Source organism: Tamandua tetradactyla, chromosome 19 (assembly GCF_023851605.1).
Source record: "Tamandua tetradactyla isolate mTamTet1 chromosome 19, mTamTet1.pri, whole genome shotgun sequence".
NCBI classification, from domain to species: Eukaryota; Metazoa; Chordata; class Mammalia; order Pilosa; family Myrmecophagidae; genus Tamandua; species Tamandua tetradactyla.
In genome coordinates this window covers 15,905,467-15,921,885 of record NC_135345.1, presented here as the reverse complement: position 1 = coordinate 15,921,885, position 16,419 = coordinate 15,905,467, and the positions used below count along the sequence as shown (strand labels likewise).

At 37.2% G+C, this 16,419-nt stretch overlaps 1 pseudogene; it reads left to right on the top strand.

Annotated features, from left to right (window-relative positions):
- The first annotated feature begins 6,514 nt into the window (after positions 1 to 6,514).
- Positions 6,515 to 10,440, top strand: LOC143663343 (translocation protein SEC62 pseudogene; annotated as a pseudogene).
- Positions 10,441 to 16,419: the final 5,979 nt, after the last annotated feature.

Sequence of the window (16,419 nt, the reverse complement as noted above, 5' to 3'; positions counted from 1 at the left end):
TGTGAAAAATATAGTACCTATTTATATATATATATATATTCAGTTTAGCTTTTCTAATAGATGTGTAATAGTATTTTATTGTGGATATAATTTGCATTTCTCTACAGTTTAATGATAAATAAAGTGTCAAGTGTGGGTGTCTTATTTGTTTGTTTATGGTTATCTGATTGTTTTAGAACCATTTTTTGCAGACTGTCTTTTCTTTGATGAATTGCCTTTGCACCTTTGTCAAAATCAGTTGTTATGTTTTTATATCTATTTATGGACTCTAAATTCTGTTGTTTTCGTTTATTTGTATTTATGCCAATACCATACTATTTGGATAACTGTAGCTTTTATAACTTTTTAAATAATACAGTGTTAGTCTTTCAAGTGTATATATCTTTACAACAGTTGTTTTATATCTTTGAGATTCTTTCAATTCCTTATGCATTGTAGAATGAAATGGTCAATTTTCAACAAAAAGGTTGCTTGAATTTTAATGGAGATTACATTCAATTATACATGGATTTGGGGAGAATTATCTTATCAAAATTGAGTGTCCCTATCCATGAACGTAATATATTTATCCATATGTTTAGGCCTTCTTCAATTTATTTGCTTTACAAATATATGCTATATCACTATATATGACAAATATATGCTATAACACTAAAGCTCAATGTATATCTACTCTATGCAGTGTTTTATAGTTTTGAATATGCTTTCCTTTCACATCTTTTTCCAGATTTTCCCTATATGTTTCAATATTTTAAGCAATTGTAAATGGTATTATTTTATTTTGAATTCTGATTGTTTTCAGTATATAGAATGCAGTGGGGGGGGGTTTTTTGGTTTGTTTTTGTTTTTGTTTTTTATTGGGCAGGCACTGGGAAGCGAACCCCAGTCTCTGGCACGGCAGATGAGAATTCTGCCTGCTGAGCCACGGTGGCCCACCCTGAAGTATATTTTTGTACATTGATCTTGTATTCTGAAACCTTGGTAAACTCACTATTTAGCTTTAGTAGTTTCATATTTTCTACATGCACAAACAGGTCATCTACAAATAAAGATGATTTTACCTCTGTCTTTCCAATCTACATGCATTTCATGTTTTATTCCTGCCTTATTTCATAGGCTAGAGACTCCAGTACAATGTTGAATAGCTGTGGTAAGAGCAGAAATACCTGTCTTTTCCTAATATTTTGGGGAAAATATATACTTCTTGGCTGCTTGACAACAGAACAAAATATCATGTGTGCATTAAAATTAATAGGCCTAATATACTGAAATGGAAATTCAGCTACTAAGGTAGCCTAACTAAAATTCAGATATTGTCAAATTGATTAAAAAAGCAAGACCTAACTATATATTGCTTAACAAAAAAAATCACATATAAAGGCAAAAATAGACTTAATTTTTTTTAGATAACCTGTAGATAAAGGTTACCTACAAAAAAATAAAGCTAAAATCAGACTTAATGGTGAAAGACTGAATATTTTCATTAATCATCACAGAACACAAACTAAAACCACAACATTGAGTGACTACCATTAAAAAGACTGAATCTTTTGTGCATCAAAGAACTTCATCAAGAAAGTAAAAAGACAGCCTACACAATGGGAGACAATATTTGGAAACGACATATCAGATAAAGGTCTAGTATCCAGAATTTATAAAGAGATTGTTCAACTCAACAACAAAAAGACAGCCAATCCAATTACAAAATGGGAAAAAGACTTGAACAGACACTTCTCAGAAGAGGAAATACAAATGGCCAAAAGGCACATGAAGAGATGCTCAATGTCCCTGGTCATTAGAGAAATGCAAATCAAAACCACAATGAGATATCATCTCACACCCACCAGAATGGCCATTATCAACAAAACAGAAAATGACAAGTGCTGGAGAGGATGTGGAGAAAGAGGCACACTTATTCACTGTTGGTGGGAATCTCAAACGGTGCAACCGCTGTGGAAGGCAGTTTGGCGGTTCCTCAAAAAGCTGAATATAGAATTGCCATATGACCCAGCAATACCATTGCTAAGTATCTACTCAGAGGACTTAAGGGCAAAGACACAAACGGATATTTGCACACCAATGTTTATAGCAGCATTATTTCCAATTGCAAGGAGATGGAAACAGCCAAAATGTCCATCAACAGACGAGTGGCTAAACAAACTGTGGTATATACATACGATGGAATATTATGCAGCTCTAAGACAGAATAAACTTATGAAGTATGTAACAACATGGATGGACCTAGAGAACATTATGCTGAGTGAGAATAGCCAAAAACTAAAGGACAAATACTTTATGGTCTCACTGATATGAACCGACATTAGTGAATAAACTTGGAATATGTCGTTGGTAACAGAGACCATCAGGAGATAGAAATAGGGTAAGATAGTGGGTAATTGGAGCTGAAGGGATACAGACTGTGCAACAGGACTGGATACAAAAACTCAGAAATGGACAGCACAATACTACCTAACTGTAATGTAAATATGTTAAAACACTGAATGAAGCTGCATGTGAGGATGATAGAGGAGGGCTGGGGACATAAATGAAATCAGAAAGAAAGATAGATGTTAAAGATCGAGATGGTATAATCTAGGAATGCCTAGAGTGTATAATAATAGTGAAATGTACAATGTACAAATTTTTAAAATGTTTTGGCATGAGGAAGAACAAAGGAATGTCATTATTACAGGGTGCTGAAAATAGATGATAATCATTACTTTAAAATGTCACCTTATGTGTGAGACTAAAGCAAAAAATTTTTATTTGTTACAAAATTTATGTTTTGACTAGAGCATTTCCTAACATAACTCATGTAGTTAATTTGATTGAATGTCATAAGTACTTGGAATCTCAGGTAGGACAAGAGATTTTGTTGGTTTGTCCAGAGTGATCCCCCGATGAATCCCAGAATGATTTGATCAGTGACTGGAAAAGTATTTGCAAACCCCCTTCGGGGAATGGTGAGAGTGGGGAGAAATTCAGCCTCCCCAAGTTGAATTCTTGATATTCTCACAAGCAGTGTGGACAACCAAAGCTATAGGCTGAGCCCCCGGTCTTGGGGTTTGTTCACATGGAACTTAAACCCACAAAGGATAGGTCAAGTCTACTTAAAATTTAGGCCTAAGAGTCACCCCCAAGAGAGCCTCTTTTGTTGCTCAGATGTGACCTCTCTCTCCAGTCAGCATGACAAGCAGTCTCATCACCCTCCCCCTCTCTGCATGGGACATGACTCCCAGGGGTGTGGACCTTCCTGGCAACGTGGGACAAAGATCCTGGAATGAGCTGAGACTCAGCATCAACAGACTGAGGAAAACTCTAGAATGAGCTGAGAATTAACATCAAGGGATTGAGAGAACCTTCTCAACCAAAAGGGGGAAGAGTAAAATGAGACAAAGTGTCAATGGCTGAGAGATTCCAAACAGAGTCGAGAGGTTATCTTGGAGGTTATTCTTACGCATTAAGTAGATAGCACTTGTTGTTCAAGATGTAGTGGAGAGGCTGGAGGGAATTGCCTGAAAATGTAGTGCTGTGTTCCAGTAGCCATGTTTCTTGATGATGATTGAACAATGATATAGCTTTCACAATGAGACTCTGTGAATGTGAAAACCTTATGTCTGATGCTCCTTTTAGCTACTATATCAACAGAAGAGTAGAACATATGGAATAAAAATCAATAATAGGGGGAACAAATGTTAAAATAAATTCAGTTTGAAATAGTGGTGAATGAAAGCGAGGGGTAAGGGGTATGGTACGTATAGTTTTTTTTTTCCCTATTATCATTTTATTTCTTTTTCTGTTGTCCTTTTATTTCTTTTTCTAAATCAATGCAAATGTACTAAGAAATGATGAATATGCAACTATGTGATGATATTAAGAATTACTGATTATATATGTAGAATGGAATGATATCTAAATGTTTTGTTTGTTAATGTTTTTTTAATTAATAAAAAGTTTTAAAAATAATTAATTAATTAAAAATAAATAAAAAAGACTGAATGTGCCAAGTTTGGAGGATATGGAATAATAGGAACTCTCAGAAACCACTGCTGGCAGTGTAAATTGGTACACTTTGGAAAACTACCTCATCAACTGAATTATTGGTCACAATTCTTCGTTTCTTTGTAACAGAATTATAACTCCACCAACTAGCAAAGACCTTGTGATGGGTGATTTTCCCTCAACCCTTGGGTTTGACTATGTGATTTGCTTTGACCAGTGGATTTTGCTAGTTGACATAAGATGAACAGAGACTTGAAATGTGCTTTAGCATTCAGGCATATCATCTTGATTCCAGTCTTTCTCTATGAGAAGAATATGTCTTGGGAGCCTCTGGTCCAAGAAGGATAAGAGATTATAGAGCAGATATGGATCCAATTTCCAGCTTAGAGCCTAGCCCAGCTGAGTCCAGCTTAGATCAAAAGAACCCTCATCCACTTCACAGATGTAAGTGACGTAAGTGAGTAATACATGCTTATTGTTATATGTTACTCATTTTGATGTGGTTAATTACATAGCATTAGTGTGACAATCATTGACAAATATATGCTATATCACTAAAGCTCAATGTATATCTACTCTATGACCCAGAATTCTCACTGCTAAATATCTCCTAATACATAACCAATAGAAATGCATATATATATGCACATCAAACATATATACCAAATGTTTGAAAATGGTCATTGGAGCATTATCCACAATAGACCAAAACTGAAAACAACTCAAATATTCATCCTCTAAAATGGATAAGTGTATGTCATGGTTAGAGACATGTGTCAACTTGGCCAAGTTGTGGTACCTGTTTATCTGATTGGGCAAGTACTGGCCTGTCTGTTACAATGAGGACATTTCATAGGATTAGGTCATGAGCACGTCAGCTGCATCCACAGCTGATTCCATTTGTAATCAGCCAAAGGGGAGTGTCTTCTACAATTAGTGATGCTAAATCTAATCACGGGAAGCCTTTTAAGGAGGACTCAGAGGAGACAGGTTCCATTCCTGCCTCAGCTGGTGAGCCTCTCCTGTGGAGTTCATCCAGACCATCCATCGGAGTCGTCGGCTTCACAGCCTGCCCTGTGGATTTTGGACTCTGTGTTCCTGCGGTCACGTGAGACACTTTTGTAAATTTTATATTTGCAGGTGTTCCCTGTTGATTCTGTTTCTCTAGAGAACCCTAACTAATACAGTGTAGTATACTCAAACAATGAAATATTATATAGCAAAGAAAATGAGTAAACTACTGCTGTACCTACCAACATAGCTACATCTCACAAAGATAATGTTAAAAGACAACTAGACTCCAAATCATATATATTGCATATTCCATGTGTACAAAATTGAAAAAAGGCAAAACTAGTCTGTGGGCTAGAAGTCAGAATTGGAATTATTTGAGGAAAGGAGAAATATCAGGAGCCCTGGGAGATGGTGAGAATGTTCTGTTTTTAGATCTTCATGATGGCAATGTGGATGAATTCATTCTGGAAAAATTCATGGAGTACATTTATGCTATGTATACTTTTCTGTAATATGCTATACCACAATAAAACCAAATTTTGGATTTGCTCCTTTGTATGTTTCAATGGAAAAAAAATTACATTGGGAATTATTACATTCAACCTCTAGTCCTACCTCTTCCATGAATTTGTGGGTATACAAACTGAGGTGAACAACATTATCATTTAAGATATAGGAAGAAAATATTAGGATAATTATTTCTTTGTTTATCCTTTGAAAGTAAGGAAACCTTTAGTCTTAGTTTGTAAACAGTTTGACACTCTCACCTTCTCTCTATCCTTATGTCAGAGGGTCATTTGCCATGTAATGTCCACAGAGCATCCTCAAGTTCCATGATGTGGGAAAAACAGCAGCAAGCTTCCTTGCACCACTGTCACTGTTAGCATATTAGCAGGTACCTGCTTAAATGGATTTGCGCATTTTTTTGTCTAGTTTTAATGAAACTAATCATTGCAAAATGGAGAAGTGGCTAAAAATATTCCTGCAAAGAAACTATGGATTGAGCAAAAATAATTTTATGTAAATAAATAAATAAGGAAATTGAATATTTGACCTTTTCCTTCTGGAATAAATTTTTGGTAAGCCACTTCATTCAAGAGAGAAACAATGGATTCAGTAAAAAATTCCTTAAATATATTTTAAAAAGTGTTTGCCTGCAGAACTGCATATTCATGTTAGAAATAAACCTTACCTTAAGTGTATGGTGTGTCTCAGGAGACTAGTATGCATGCCTTAAGCATGGGATAAAGTCATTGCAACTAGTGAGACACAAAAAATTTTGATTATTCCATCATTACCTCATCTCCATCATTGCCTCATATTTTATTTCTATTATCTATACATATATCCATATTTGAACATTATATGCTATTTATAGCATATAATTGTATATATATCATATAATGAACATTATATGCTAGTATGGTATTGGGAGTACTTGCTCAAAATTTTTCACTGGTAGATGCACAATCAAAATACTACAGAGGGAGCAATCGACATGGCAGAACACAAGTGACACGAGAAGTGGGTCCAGGAAGTTGGTGAACCATCTTAAAAAAAAGGCTTGTACTGGTTTAAAATTGTTATGTAACCCCCCAAAAAGCCATGCTTTGTTTCCTAATCCAATCTTGTGGGGGCAGAACTATCGTTTAGGGTAGAAAACTTTGGTTGGATTGTTTCCATGGAAACGTGACATGCTCAATTGTGGCTGTGATCCTTTTGATTAGATGGAGATGTGACTCCACTCATTCAAGGTGGGTCTTGATTACTTTCCTAGAGTCCTTCAAAAGGGGAAACATTTTGGAGAAAGCGCAAAGCTGATGAAAGACATTTGGAGATAAAGAAAGAAAATGCCCCTGGGAAAGCTGTTTGAAACCAGAAGCAAAAGGACCAGCAGACACCAGCCTCATGCCTTCCCAGCTGACAGAGGTATTCCAGACCTGTCAGCCTTTCTTGAGTCAAGGTACCTGCCCTGGATGCCTTAGTTTGGACAGTTTTTCTGGCCGTAGAACTATAAACTCGTAATTTCATAAACTCCCTTTTTAAAAGCCATTCCATTACTGGTGTATTGCATTCCAGCAGCTTTAGCAAACTAAAATAAGGCTGCAGCCAAATATCTCTGATTCAACTATTGAGCAAAGTTCACCAATATGATGGCTCACCCTATTGATTATTTTATTGCTTCAAAAGCAGTGGATTGCACTGCTGTGAGATACCCGAGGGGTGCACGTTTTCCCGGCTGGGGTGGCTGGCGTCTGGGGTCCCCTCCACGCACGTGGCTCCCCGGTCTGACTGGGAACATTGGATAGCGGGGCCCTCCCGTCACGCTTGGCGTCTCGGGCCAGCTGGGCAATTAGGACCGGCACTCCCCCAAGCCACGGCCAGCGACCCCCGCCTCCACGCGCGGTTTCCCGGGCCGACTGCCCCGCAGACAAACGACCGCCACGAGCGCCACCTACTGGGCAGGAAAAGAAAAACAGAGCCCAGAGATTCCACAGAAAAACCTTTCAACCAGCTGGGTCCCACACCCAGGGAGATCTGATCAAATGCCCAGACACCAGCAGAAAATAATGGATGACGCTCGGAAAATTGAAGATATGGCCCAATCAAAGGAACAAACCAATAGTTCAAATGAGATACAGGAGCTGAGACAACTAATGCTGAATATACGAACAGAAATGGAAAAACTCTTCAAAAACCAAATCAATAAATTGAGGGAGGACATGAAGAAGATATGGGCTGAACAAAAAGAAGAAATAGAAAATCTGAAAAAACAAATCACAGAACTTGTGGGAGTGAAGGACAAAGAAGAAAAAATGGAAAAAACAATGGATACCTACAATGGTAGATCTAAAGAGACAGAAGCTACAATTAGTGAACTGGAGGATGGAACAACTGAATTCCAAAAAGAAACAGAAACTATAGGGAAAAGAATGGAAAAACTTGAGCAGGGAATCAGGGAGCTGAATGACAATATGAAGCGCACAAATATACGTGTTGTGGGTGTCCCAGAAGGAGAAGAGAAGGGAAAAGGAGGAGAAAAACTAATGGAAGAAATTATCACTGAAAATTTCCCAACTCTTATGAAAGACCTAAATATACAGATCCAAGAAGTGCAGCGCACCCCAAAGAGAATAGACCCAAATAGGCGTTCTCCAAGACATTTACTAGTTAGAATGTCAGAGGTCAAAGAGAAACAGAGGATCTTGAAAGCAGCAAGAGAAAAACAATCTGTCACATACAAGGGAAACCCAATAAGACTATGTGTAGATTTCACAGCAGAAACCATGGAAGCTAGAAGACAGTGGGATGATATATTTAAATCACTAAAAGAGAAAAACTGCCAACCAAGACTCCTATATCCAGCAAAATTGTCCTTCAAAAATGAAGGAGAAATTAAAACATTCTCAGACAAAAAGTCACTGAGAGAATTTGTGACCAAGAGACCAGCTCTGCAAGAAATACTAAAGGGAGCACTAGAGTCAGATACGAAAAGACAGAAGAGAGAGGTATGGAGTAAAGTGTAGAAAGAAGGAAAATCAGATATGATATATATAATACAAAAGCCAAAATGGTAGAGGAAAATATTATCCAAACAGTAATAACACTAAAAGTTAATGGACTGAATTTCCCAATCAAAAGACATAGAATGGCAGAATGGATTACGACCCAGCAATACCACTGCTAGGTATCTACTCAAAGGACTTAAGGGCAAAGACACAGACGGACATTTGCACACCAGTGTTTATAGCAGCATTATCTACAACTTCAAAGAGATGGAAACAGCCAAAAGGCCCATCAACAGACGAGTGGCTAAACAAACTGTGGCGTATACCTACGATGGAATATTATGCAGCTTTAAGACAGACTAAACTTATGAAGCATGTAATAACATAGATGGACCTAGAGAACATTATGCTGAGTGAGTCTAGCCAAAAACTAAAGGACAAATACTGTATGGTCCCACTGAAGTGAACCGACATTCGAGAATCAGCTTGGACTATATCATTGGTAACAGAGACCAGCAGGAGTTAGAAACAGGGTAAGATAATGGGTAATTGGAGCTGAAGGGATACAGACTGTGCAACAGGACTAGATACAAAAACTCAAAAATGGACAGCACAATAATACCTAAGTGTAATGTAACTAGGTTGGAACACTGAATGAAGCTGCACCTGAAATATGGTTTTTTGTTTGTTTGTTTGTGTGTTTGTATCTTTTGTTTTTGTTTTTTTCTTTTTCCTTTTTATATATATATATATTATTAGTATTATTATTTTAATTCTCTTCTCTATATTAACATTCTATATCTTTTTCTGCTGTTTTGCTAGTTCTTTTCCTAAATTGATGCAAATGTACTAAGAAATGATGATCATACATCTATGTGATGATACTAAGAATTACTGAGTGCATGTGTAGAATGGAATGATTTCTAAATGTTGTGTTAATTTCTTTTCTTTTTTCTGATTAATAAAAAAATTTAAAAAAAAAAAAAAAGCAGTGGATTGGCTCTTGGATTCAAAGTGGGCAAAGGCAGAAAAGCTTTATTTACAACTAGGGAGTCTGTGGTTGGCTACTGTAACAGACTTTTAAAGAAGCAATTCTTTTGCTGAACACTAAAAATAATGAAAACAAACTGTGATAAAGAAAAAAGAGAAAAAAAGGCTGAAATGGAAAAGAAAAAGATAAAAAAGAGCAATAAAGAAAATACAAGGGGTGAAAAGATGAAGAAGGAAAAAGAAAAGAAAAAAAGTTGGTGAAAAGGAAGACTCCAAAAAGGAAGAACTCCAGGAATTCCAAAAGAAAGGAAACCAAGAAAAAATTTAAGCTTGAACCACACAATGATTAAGCATTTCTGGATGGAAATGAGGTATTTGTGTGGATCTATGACCCAGTTCACTTTAAAACGCTTGTGATGAGATTAATCCTTGTGATTGCAGTTTTAGTGGCAACCCTTTACTCACACTGGCCAGCAGAAATGAAAGTAGGTATCCATTACCTCATTGCTGGCACAGGCTGTTCTGCAGCCAGCATTCTGCCCCTTACTGTTGCTTGTTGCATTCTATTTCTCATCACTTGGCTCATACCTGGAGGACAGCATCATTTTTGGTTCCTGCCAAACATGACTGCAGACATAGGCTTCCTTAACTCCTTCAGGCTTCTGTGCACACGTGAATGCAAAGGACCAAAAGCAGACTTAAAGAAAAGTTGAGAAGATGAAGCCAAAAAGCAACAGAAGTGTGACGGTGAAGATGCCCAATTTCAACACAGTAGTGGAAATGGAAATGATTTTGAAAAGATCACAAAAGAAGAACTTTAGCAATAAACAGATGGGGATTGTGAAGAACACAAGAAAAGGAAGAAAATAATGAGCAAAAGAATTTTAAAACCGATTATAATTCTAGAACTGAAGAAGTGCAATAGGTTGGATTTTCTATGTTGGCCAGTCATCAAAATGTACATATGGCATCTGTAGCATTCTTTACATCTATTTGCTGAAATATATTTGACATCAAATTAGTTATAATCAGCCCTTCATTTCACAGACAAGTATTATTGGTCCAGCCTAAAGCCATTAACACTTAAGTTTTATTCTTGATAATAATTTTACTGTAAATAAACAGTTATCAAAGATGCACTTTCCACAGTGACGTTTAGATTAATGGCATTTTTTATAGTTGTATGGCTTTTTACTGTTAAGACTAATCAGAATAATTTTAAAAGGGGTTAGAAGAGAAAGACCTACATTTCAGATTATGCATAGTACATAGCCATTTCATAGTTTCTTTAAGATGAAATGCTCAAACTTGTTCTTTTGATGGTTGTCTATCTTTTAATTTCATAAAATTATACCAGGATATTTCTTTTTTAAGATTTTGAGTTAAGGGGTTTCACAAGCATTTTGTTGAAATATGTCAATTAGTAATAATCCAGCACATTTTCAGTTTCGCTACAAAGTCTCCTTTTCCAATTTAGGAAATCCAAACTGGTTTGTAGATCTGATTCGGTAGAAAGATATTCATCTCTAGCAGAGAACATGAACAGAAATGAAAGGTGATGCCTCTTCTCATTTGCCATTTCCTTCTTGTAATGTAAAGGGTATTATGTACATAATTTACAAATAAAACAAGCATTTTATTTTAACTGTTAATTATTATTTAGACATTTTCCCAACAATTAAATTTGTAAAACTAAGGCAACTTAAGAGCGTGTTTTCAGAGAAATGCAAATTTCTCTAAACAGATTATCTGTGATTGATCTTTCTACAGCAACATCAGTTTTGTGCCAATATTTCATGTAGTTGAATATGAGTAAAAACCGATCCTTATCAAATGAAAGCAGACCTATTGTGAAAAAAAATGTTATAGAAACAGAGACTATTGCAAACTGCCAAACTTTGGGCTAGTCACTAATTCACTGTGGGATTAAATTTGTCTATACAATAAAGTGAGTATGTCTTGGATCCTCTCCTACTCTGATGTTCTATGAGTCTATCATTTTAGGTCTGAAGAGTAATTTCCCAAAATCTATACAAAATGCAAGTTAGAAAGTGGAAGGAGAATTAACATTGAATGCAAACAATTTTCCAAGCCCTGTACTAAAGGTTATTGGGTATATAATTCACTTAATCACAGGAATACCATGAGAGAGATGTCATTGCTCCTATTGTCCAAGAAAATGGCTCAGATACATAAATAAACTTAAAAATTTGGACACAGGCTCTTTAGATCATGTTGGAGAGGACCTGGGAATTTTAAATAAAGATCTTACTGATCGCAAACTTCTACCCACTCCTTCACATTACCATTCTGAAGCAGAACATGAAATTTATGTTTTGGTTTTTATGTGACTGTTGTATTTATTTATATGAAATGGTCCATTTTATTTTCCTTTGGAGGTGCCAGAGGTCTTGCTAATCATTGCTTTTAACTTTATATTCCCAGTGTCCAGTACACTGCCAGACACATAGTGGCATCCCATAAATATTTGTAGGAAAAAACTAAGTAAATGAATGAATGAATGAACGAATGACATGTAGAACATATTTGGCACCCACTAAATTGCAGCTCTTTTGTGAACAGAGAAACCCTCTGACTCTGAATTTTTATTTTGTCATAAAAATATAAATCCAATGTGAGCCTTTCTTTAGAAATATGTTGCACTGAATACAGAACCAAAAGTTGCATTTAAATCACTTATATCTAACTTTTTATGATGCCATTGGGAATAGTGTTCTTTTTGCATTTGCAGTTAAAGGGTAGAACAGATGGTGGAAGTTTAGTTTCAAGTGATGGGCCCATTAAAATAACTTATGTTGTTGAGTGACTGTTCACTCTAACAGCTCCATTCATTATATCTGAGTTTGCAAGCTCAGAAATACTTGGGAAGGAAATGGGAGTTCAGGAAATATTGCTGTAACAAGAGATTTGCTAGTTAGGACAGAAGTCCCACAAAATCTATCCCTTAAAATAAACAGTAAGAGCTTTCTGGGAATTACTTCTTGGCCTTTTGACTAAGAACAAGTGAAAAAATGGCTAGAGCATTCATTAAATAGGATACTTATTTCCTTGAGCAGGAGTGACCTTGGCAGAAGATTCAAGGGAATGTGTTGATGGTGTGTTAAGCTTCTTTGAATCACAATTTTTACCCTTATTCAGTGTTCTATAAATGTGGGTTTTACTAGAGAATTTTTTTAGTTATGAAAAAAAGGTAAAAACTGGATGAAGAGAAACCCCAAATGTCAAAATCAGTGTCTGAGAAAAAAAAATTTGGGGTTAGGTGCTAACTGAAAGAGTTCATTCACCTCTTATCACCAGTCTCACAACATGGAGGTTTACCCCAGGAACTGGGTGAGATCAAGTCCTTTTAACTACTAAACTCTCTCATGTTCACCTCAATTTTGTTGGCCAAACGTTGGAGTGAAGCACACCTCAGATTAGAAGACAAGGCATTTGGGTTCTGGAATTACTGGCTGTCAGCAAGTGCCAAGTGCTACACTCTATGCCAGGAAATTCAGATGCATCAGCTGTATTTTCTCAACAACCCAGTGAGGTAAGATTGTCTTCATCTTTCAGTTGACAAAATCAAGCATGTTCAAGTCCCTAGTAAGTGGTGCCTCTGGAATGCAAACCCAAATCTATGTGACTCTGAAGCCTTGTCTTCTACCCATCATTTCATACTCTCAGCTCAGCACAATCCACATGAAAATTCTTTTAGATAAAATGATGGGCCTTAGCTGAAAAAATATCTAAGGTCCTGTTCAGTTATAACATTTCATGATTATCTCATGACATTAAAAAGTGAAAAGCTCTCCTACTATTTCATCAAAAGTTGTTCCATAGCATCAACTGAGTGCCAGGTTGCAGGCTTGGTGCCAAGCATGCAGGATACCATTTCAGATCAGATATGACCACTGTCCATACTAGTCAGCATCACAGCTGGAACCCGAGAGTGTGCACAAGTGGGTAAGTGAAGGAGAGGCTAAGACAGGGAGTATCTGCAAAGAGGAGAGAAAGGTTAGGGGAACTAACAAAGGGTCATGAAGAACCCAGGGCTTAGCAACACAGGGAAGCAGTTTACCCCCAGGCCTGAAGGGGCAGGGTGGGTGGGACCACCAGGACCTGGAGCCAGTATCTGTGTAGGGCAGAGCATCTGACAGCAGTTTCTGAGATCTTCAGACAACCTCCAGTGAGTTGGCATGAAGTCAAATTTCAACAATCCTCCCTTCCTAAATCATATCAGTGTAGGAACTGTTAGCAGTTCACAGGTCAGAAATCTAGAGGCAGCTAAAGCTTTGAGGGAAGATTCAAAGTAAACAATAGGAGTGGGTACAAGGGTAGTTCTGTGGTAGGATTCTCGCCTGCTTTGCAGGAGACCTGAGTTCAATTCCCGGCCCATGCACTTCCCAAACAAACAAAGAAAATTCAACAAATGGTGCTGCCATAACAGGCTACTCACCTGGAAAAAGAGTGAAATGTGACCCCACCATATAGCATACAAAAAAAAGGAAATGCTAGGAGTGGTGACATAAACATAGTGATGTAAGACATCCCCTGGAAAACTCTTCCCTCATAATCAACTAATAAAAGGACCAAGCACAGTTGGGCAGAACTCTGAAGGACGACAGAGAATGGAGAAGGATGCCACAAACACTGAATCAAAGGAAAAGAGGAATAATCTCCAAGATCAGGTAGGGGATTTTCTTCCAGGACCCGCCAGTCTGGACCCCTCTTCCCTCTTGGTCCCGCACAGTGTGGGAGCCTTGCAGAGGCAGTGCGGCCCCGCTGCTCTGGAGGCAGACTGTAGAACCACTGACAGGAGTGAATTCAAACCCTAGGAATGTCGGGCACAGGATCCCAGGTCCACAGGGACCCTAGGTGGAACACAAGTCCCTGAGGAGGGCCACATCTAAAAGGGTCCCCAGGCGACAGCCTGCACTGACTCTAGAGGAAACAGAAGATCTCAAAAGACCAATTACAAGGAAAAAGATCAATTCAGTCATCAAAAACCTCCCAAAAAAAGAGAAGCTCAGGTCAGGTGACTTCACAGGTGAATTCTACCAAACACTTCCAGAAATTAATACCAGTCCTGCTCAAACTCTTCCATAAAATTGAAGAGGAGGGAACACTACCTAACTTATTCTGTGAGGCCAGCATCGTGCTAATACCAAAGCCAGACAGAGATACTACAAGGAAAGAAAATTACAGAACATTTTTTCTAATGAACATAGATGCAAAAATCTTCAAGAAAATACTCTTGGAAATCAAATCCAACAGCACATAAAGAGAATTATATGTCGGGTGCAGATGAGACAGAGATTGCATGCTCACTGCAGAGATATAGCAAAGCTGTCTCTGTGGGAAAAGGCACCTGATGTCCTAAAAAGACAGAAGTGTTGCAAAGCTGCTTGAGTCTGGGGCTGAAGGAGGCCTTGGGAAATGTGTAACTTTTGACTCATCCCAACACAGGGAAGCAGATGGTTCAGCCTCAGCTTCCTCCTTTTCCTGTTCTTTAGTTACACTTTTGTTACTTTCTTTACCTCGCAGCCCTATTAAAAAAACAGTGCTGAACCTCTTGGGGTCTTTGAGTCTCCATCAGAGCTCAGAGTCCCACCTGGTCCCAGCTTTAACTATATCTTTGTCTCTTGTCTTTCTTTCTTAATTCCCCGTCACCTCCCTTCAGTCCCAACACTGAGCCCTGCTGGTCACAGCAATAATATACCATGATCAAGTGGGGTTTATCTCATATACGTAAAGGTGGTTCAATATAAGAAAATCAATTAACATAATACACCACAATAACAGAATGAAGGGGGAAAAAATCACATAGTCATCTCAACTGATACAGAAAAGGCAGTTGCCATAATCCAGCATCCTTTCTTGATAAAACCACTTAGAAAAATAGGTATAGAATTCATCGTCCTCAACATGATAGAGAACATATATGAAAAACCCACAGCAAACAGCATAGTCAGTGGTGAAAGACTGAAAGCTTTCCCATTGAGCTCTGGAACAAGAAAAGGATGTCTCCTGTCACCACTGTTATTCATCATTGTGCTAGAAGTTCTAGCCAAAACTTTTAGCAACAAAAAAGAAATAAAAAGCATCCAAAATGGAAAGTATAATGCAAAACTTTCACTGTTTAAAGATGATATAATGTATAAATAAAAAGTCCTGAAAAATCTACAAGAAAGCTACTAGAATAATAAACAAGTTTTGCAAAGTAGTAAGGTACAAGATCAACATATAAAATTGGTAGTATTTCTATAAGCTAAATAATGATCAATTTGAGGAAGAAATCAAGGAAAAACAATACATTTACAATAGAAACTAAAAGGAACAAATATCTAGGAAAAAACTTAAACAAGGATGTAAAGGACATGTACATAGAAAACTACAAGACTGCTAAAAGAAATCAAAGAAGACCCAAGGAAATGGGAGGACATTCCTTATTCATGGAGAAAACTAAATATCATTAAGATGTCAATTCTACCCAAAATGATTTACAGGTTCAATGCAATCCCAATCAAAATTCCAACACCCTTCTTTGCAGAAATAGAAAAGGCAATTATCAAATTTATTTGGAAAAGTGTCTCCAAATAGCTGAAATCATCTTGAAAAAGAATGAAGTTGAAGGACTCATACTTCCTGACTTTAAAACTTATTATAAAGCTAAAGTAGTCAAAACAACATGGTACTGGCAAAAGGAAAGATATATAGACCAATGCAAACAAATCAAGAGTTCAGAAATAGACCCTTACATCTATGGCAAATTGAAGTTTGATAAGGCTGCCAAGTCCATTCAATTGGAAAAGAATAATCTCTTCAACAAATGGTGCTTGGAGAACTGGATATTCATACGAATAGGAATGAAGGAGGACCCCTATCTCAGACCATTTACAAA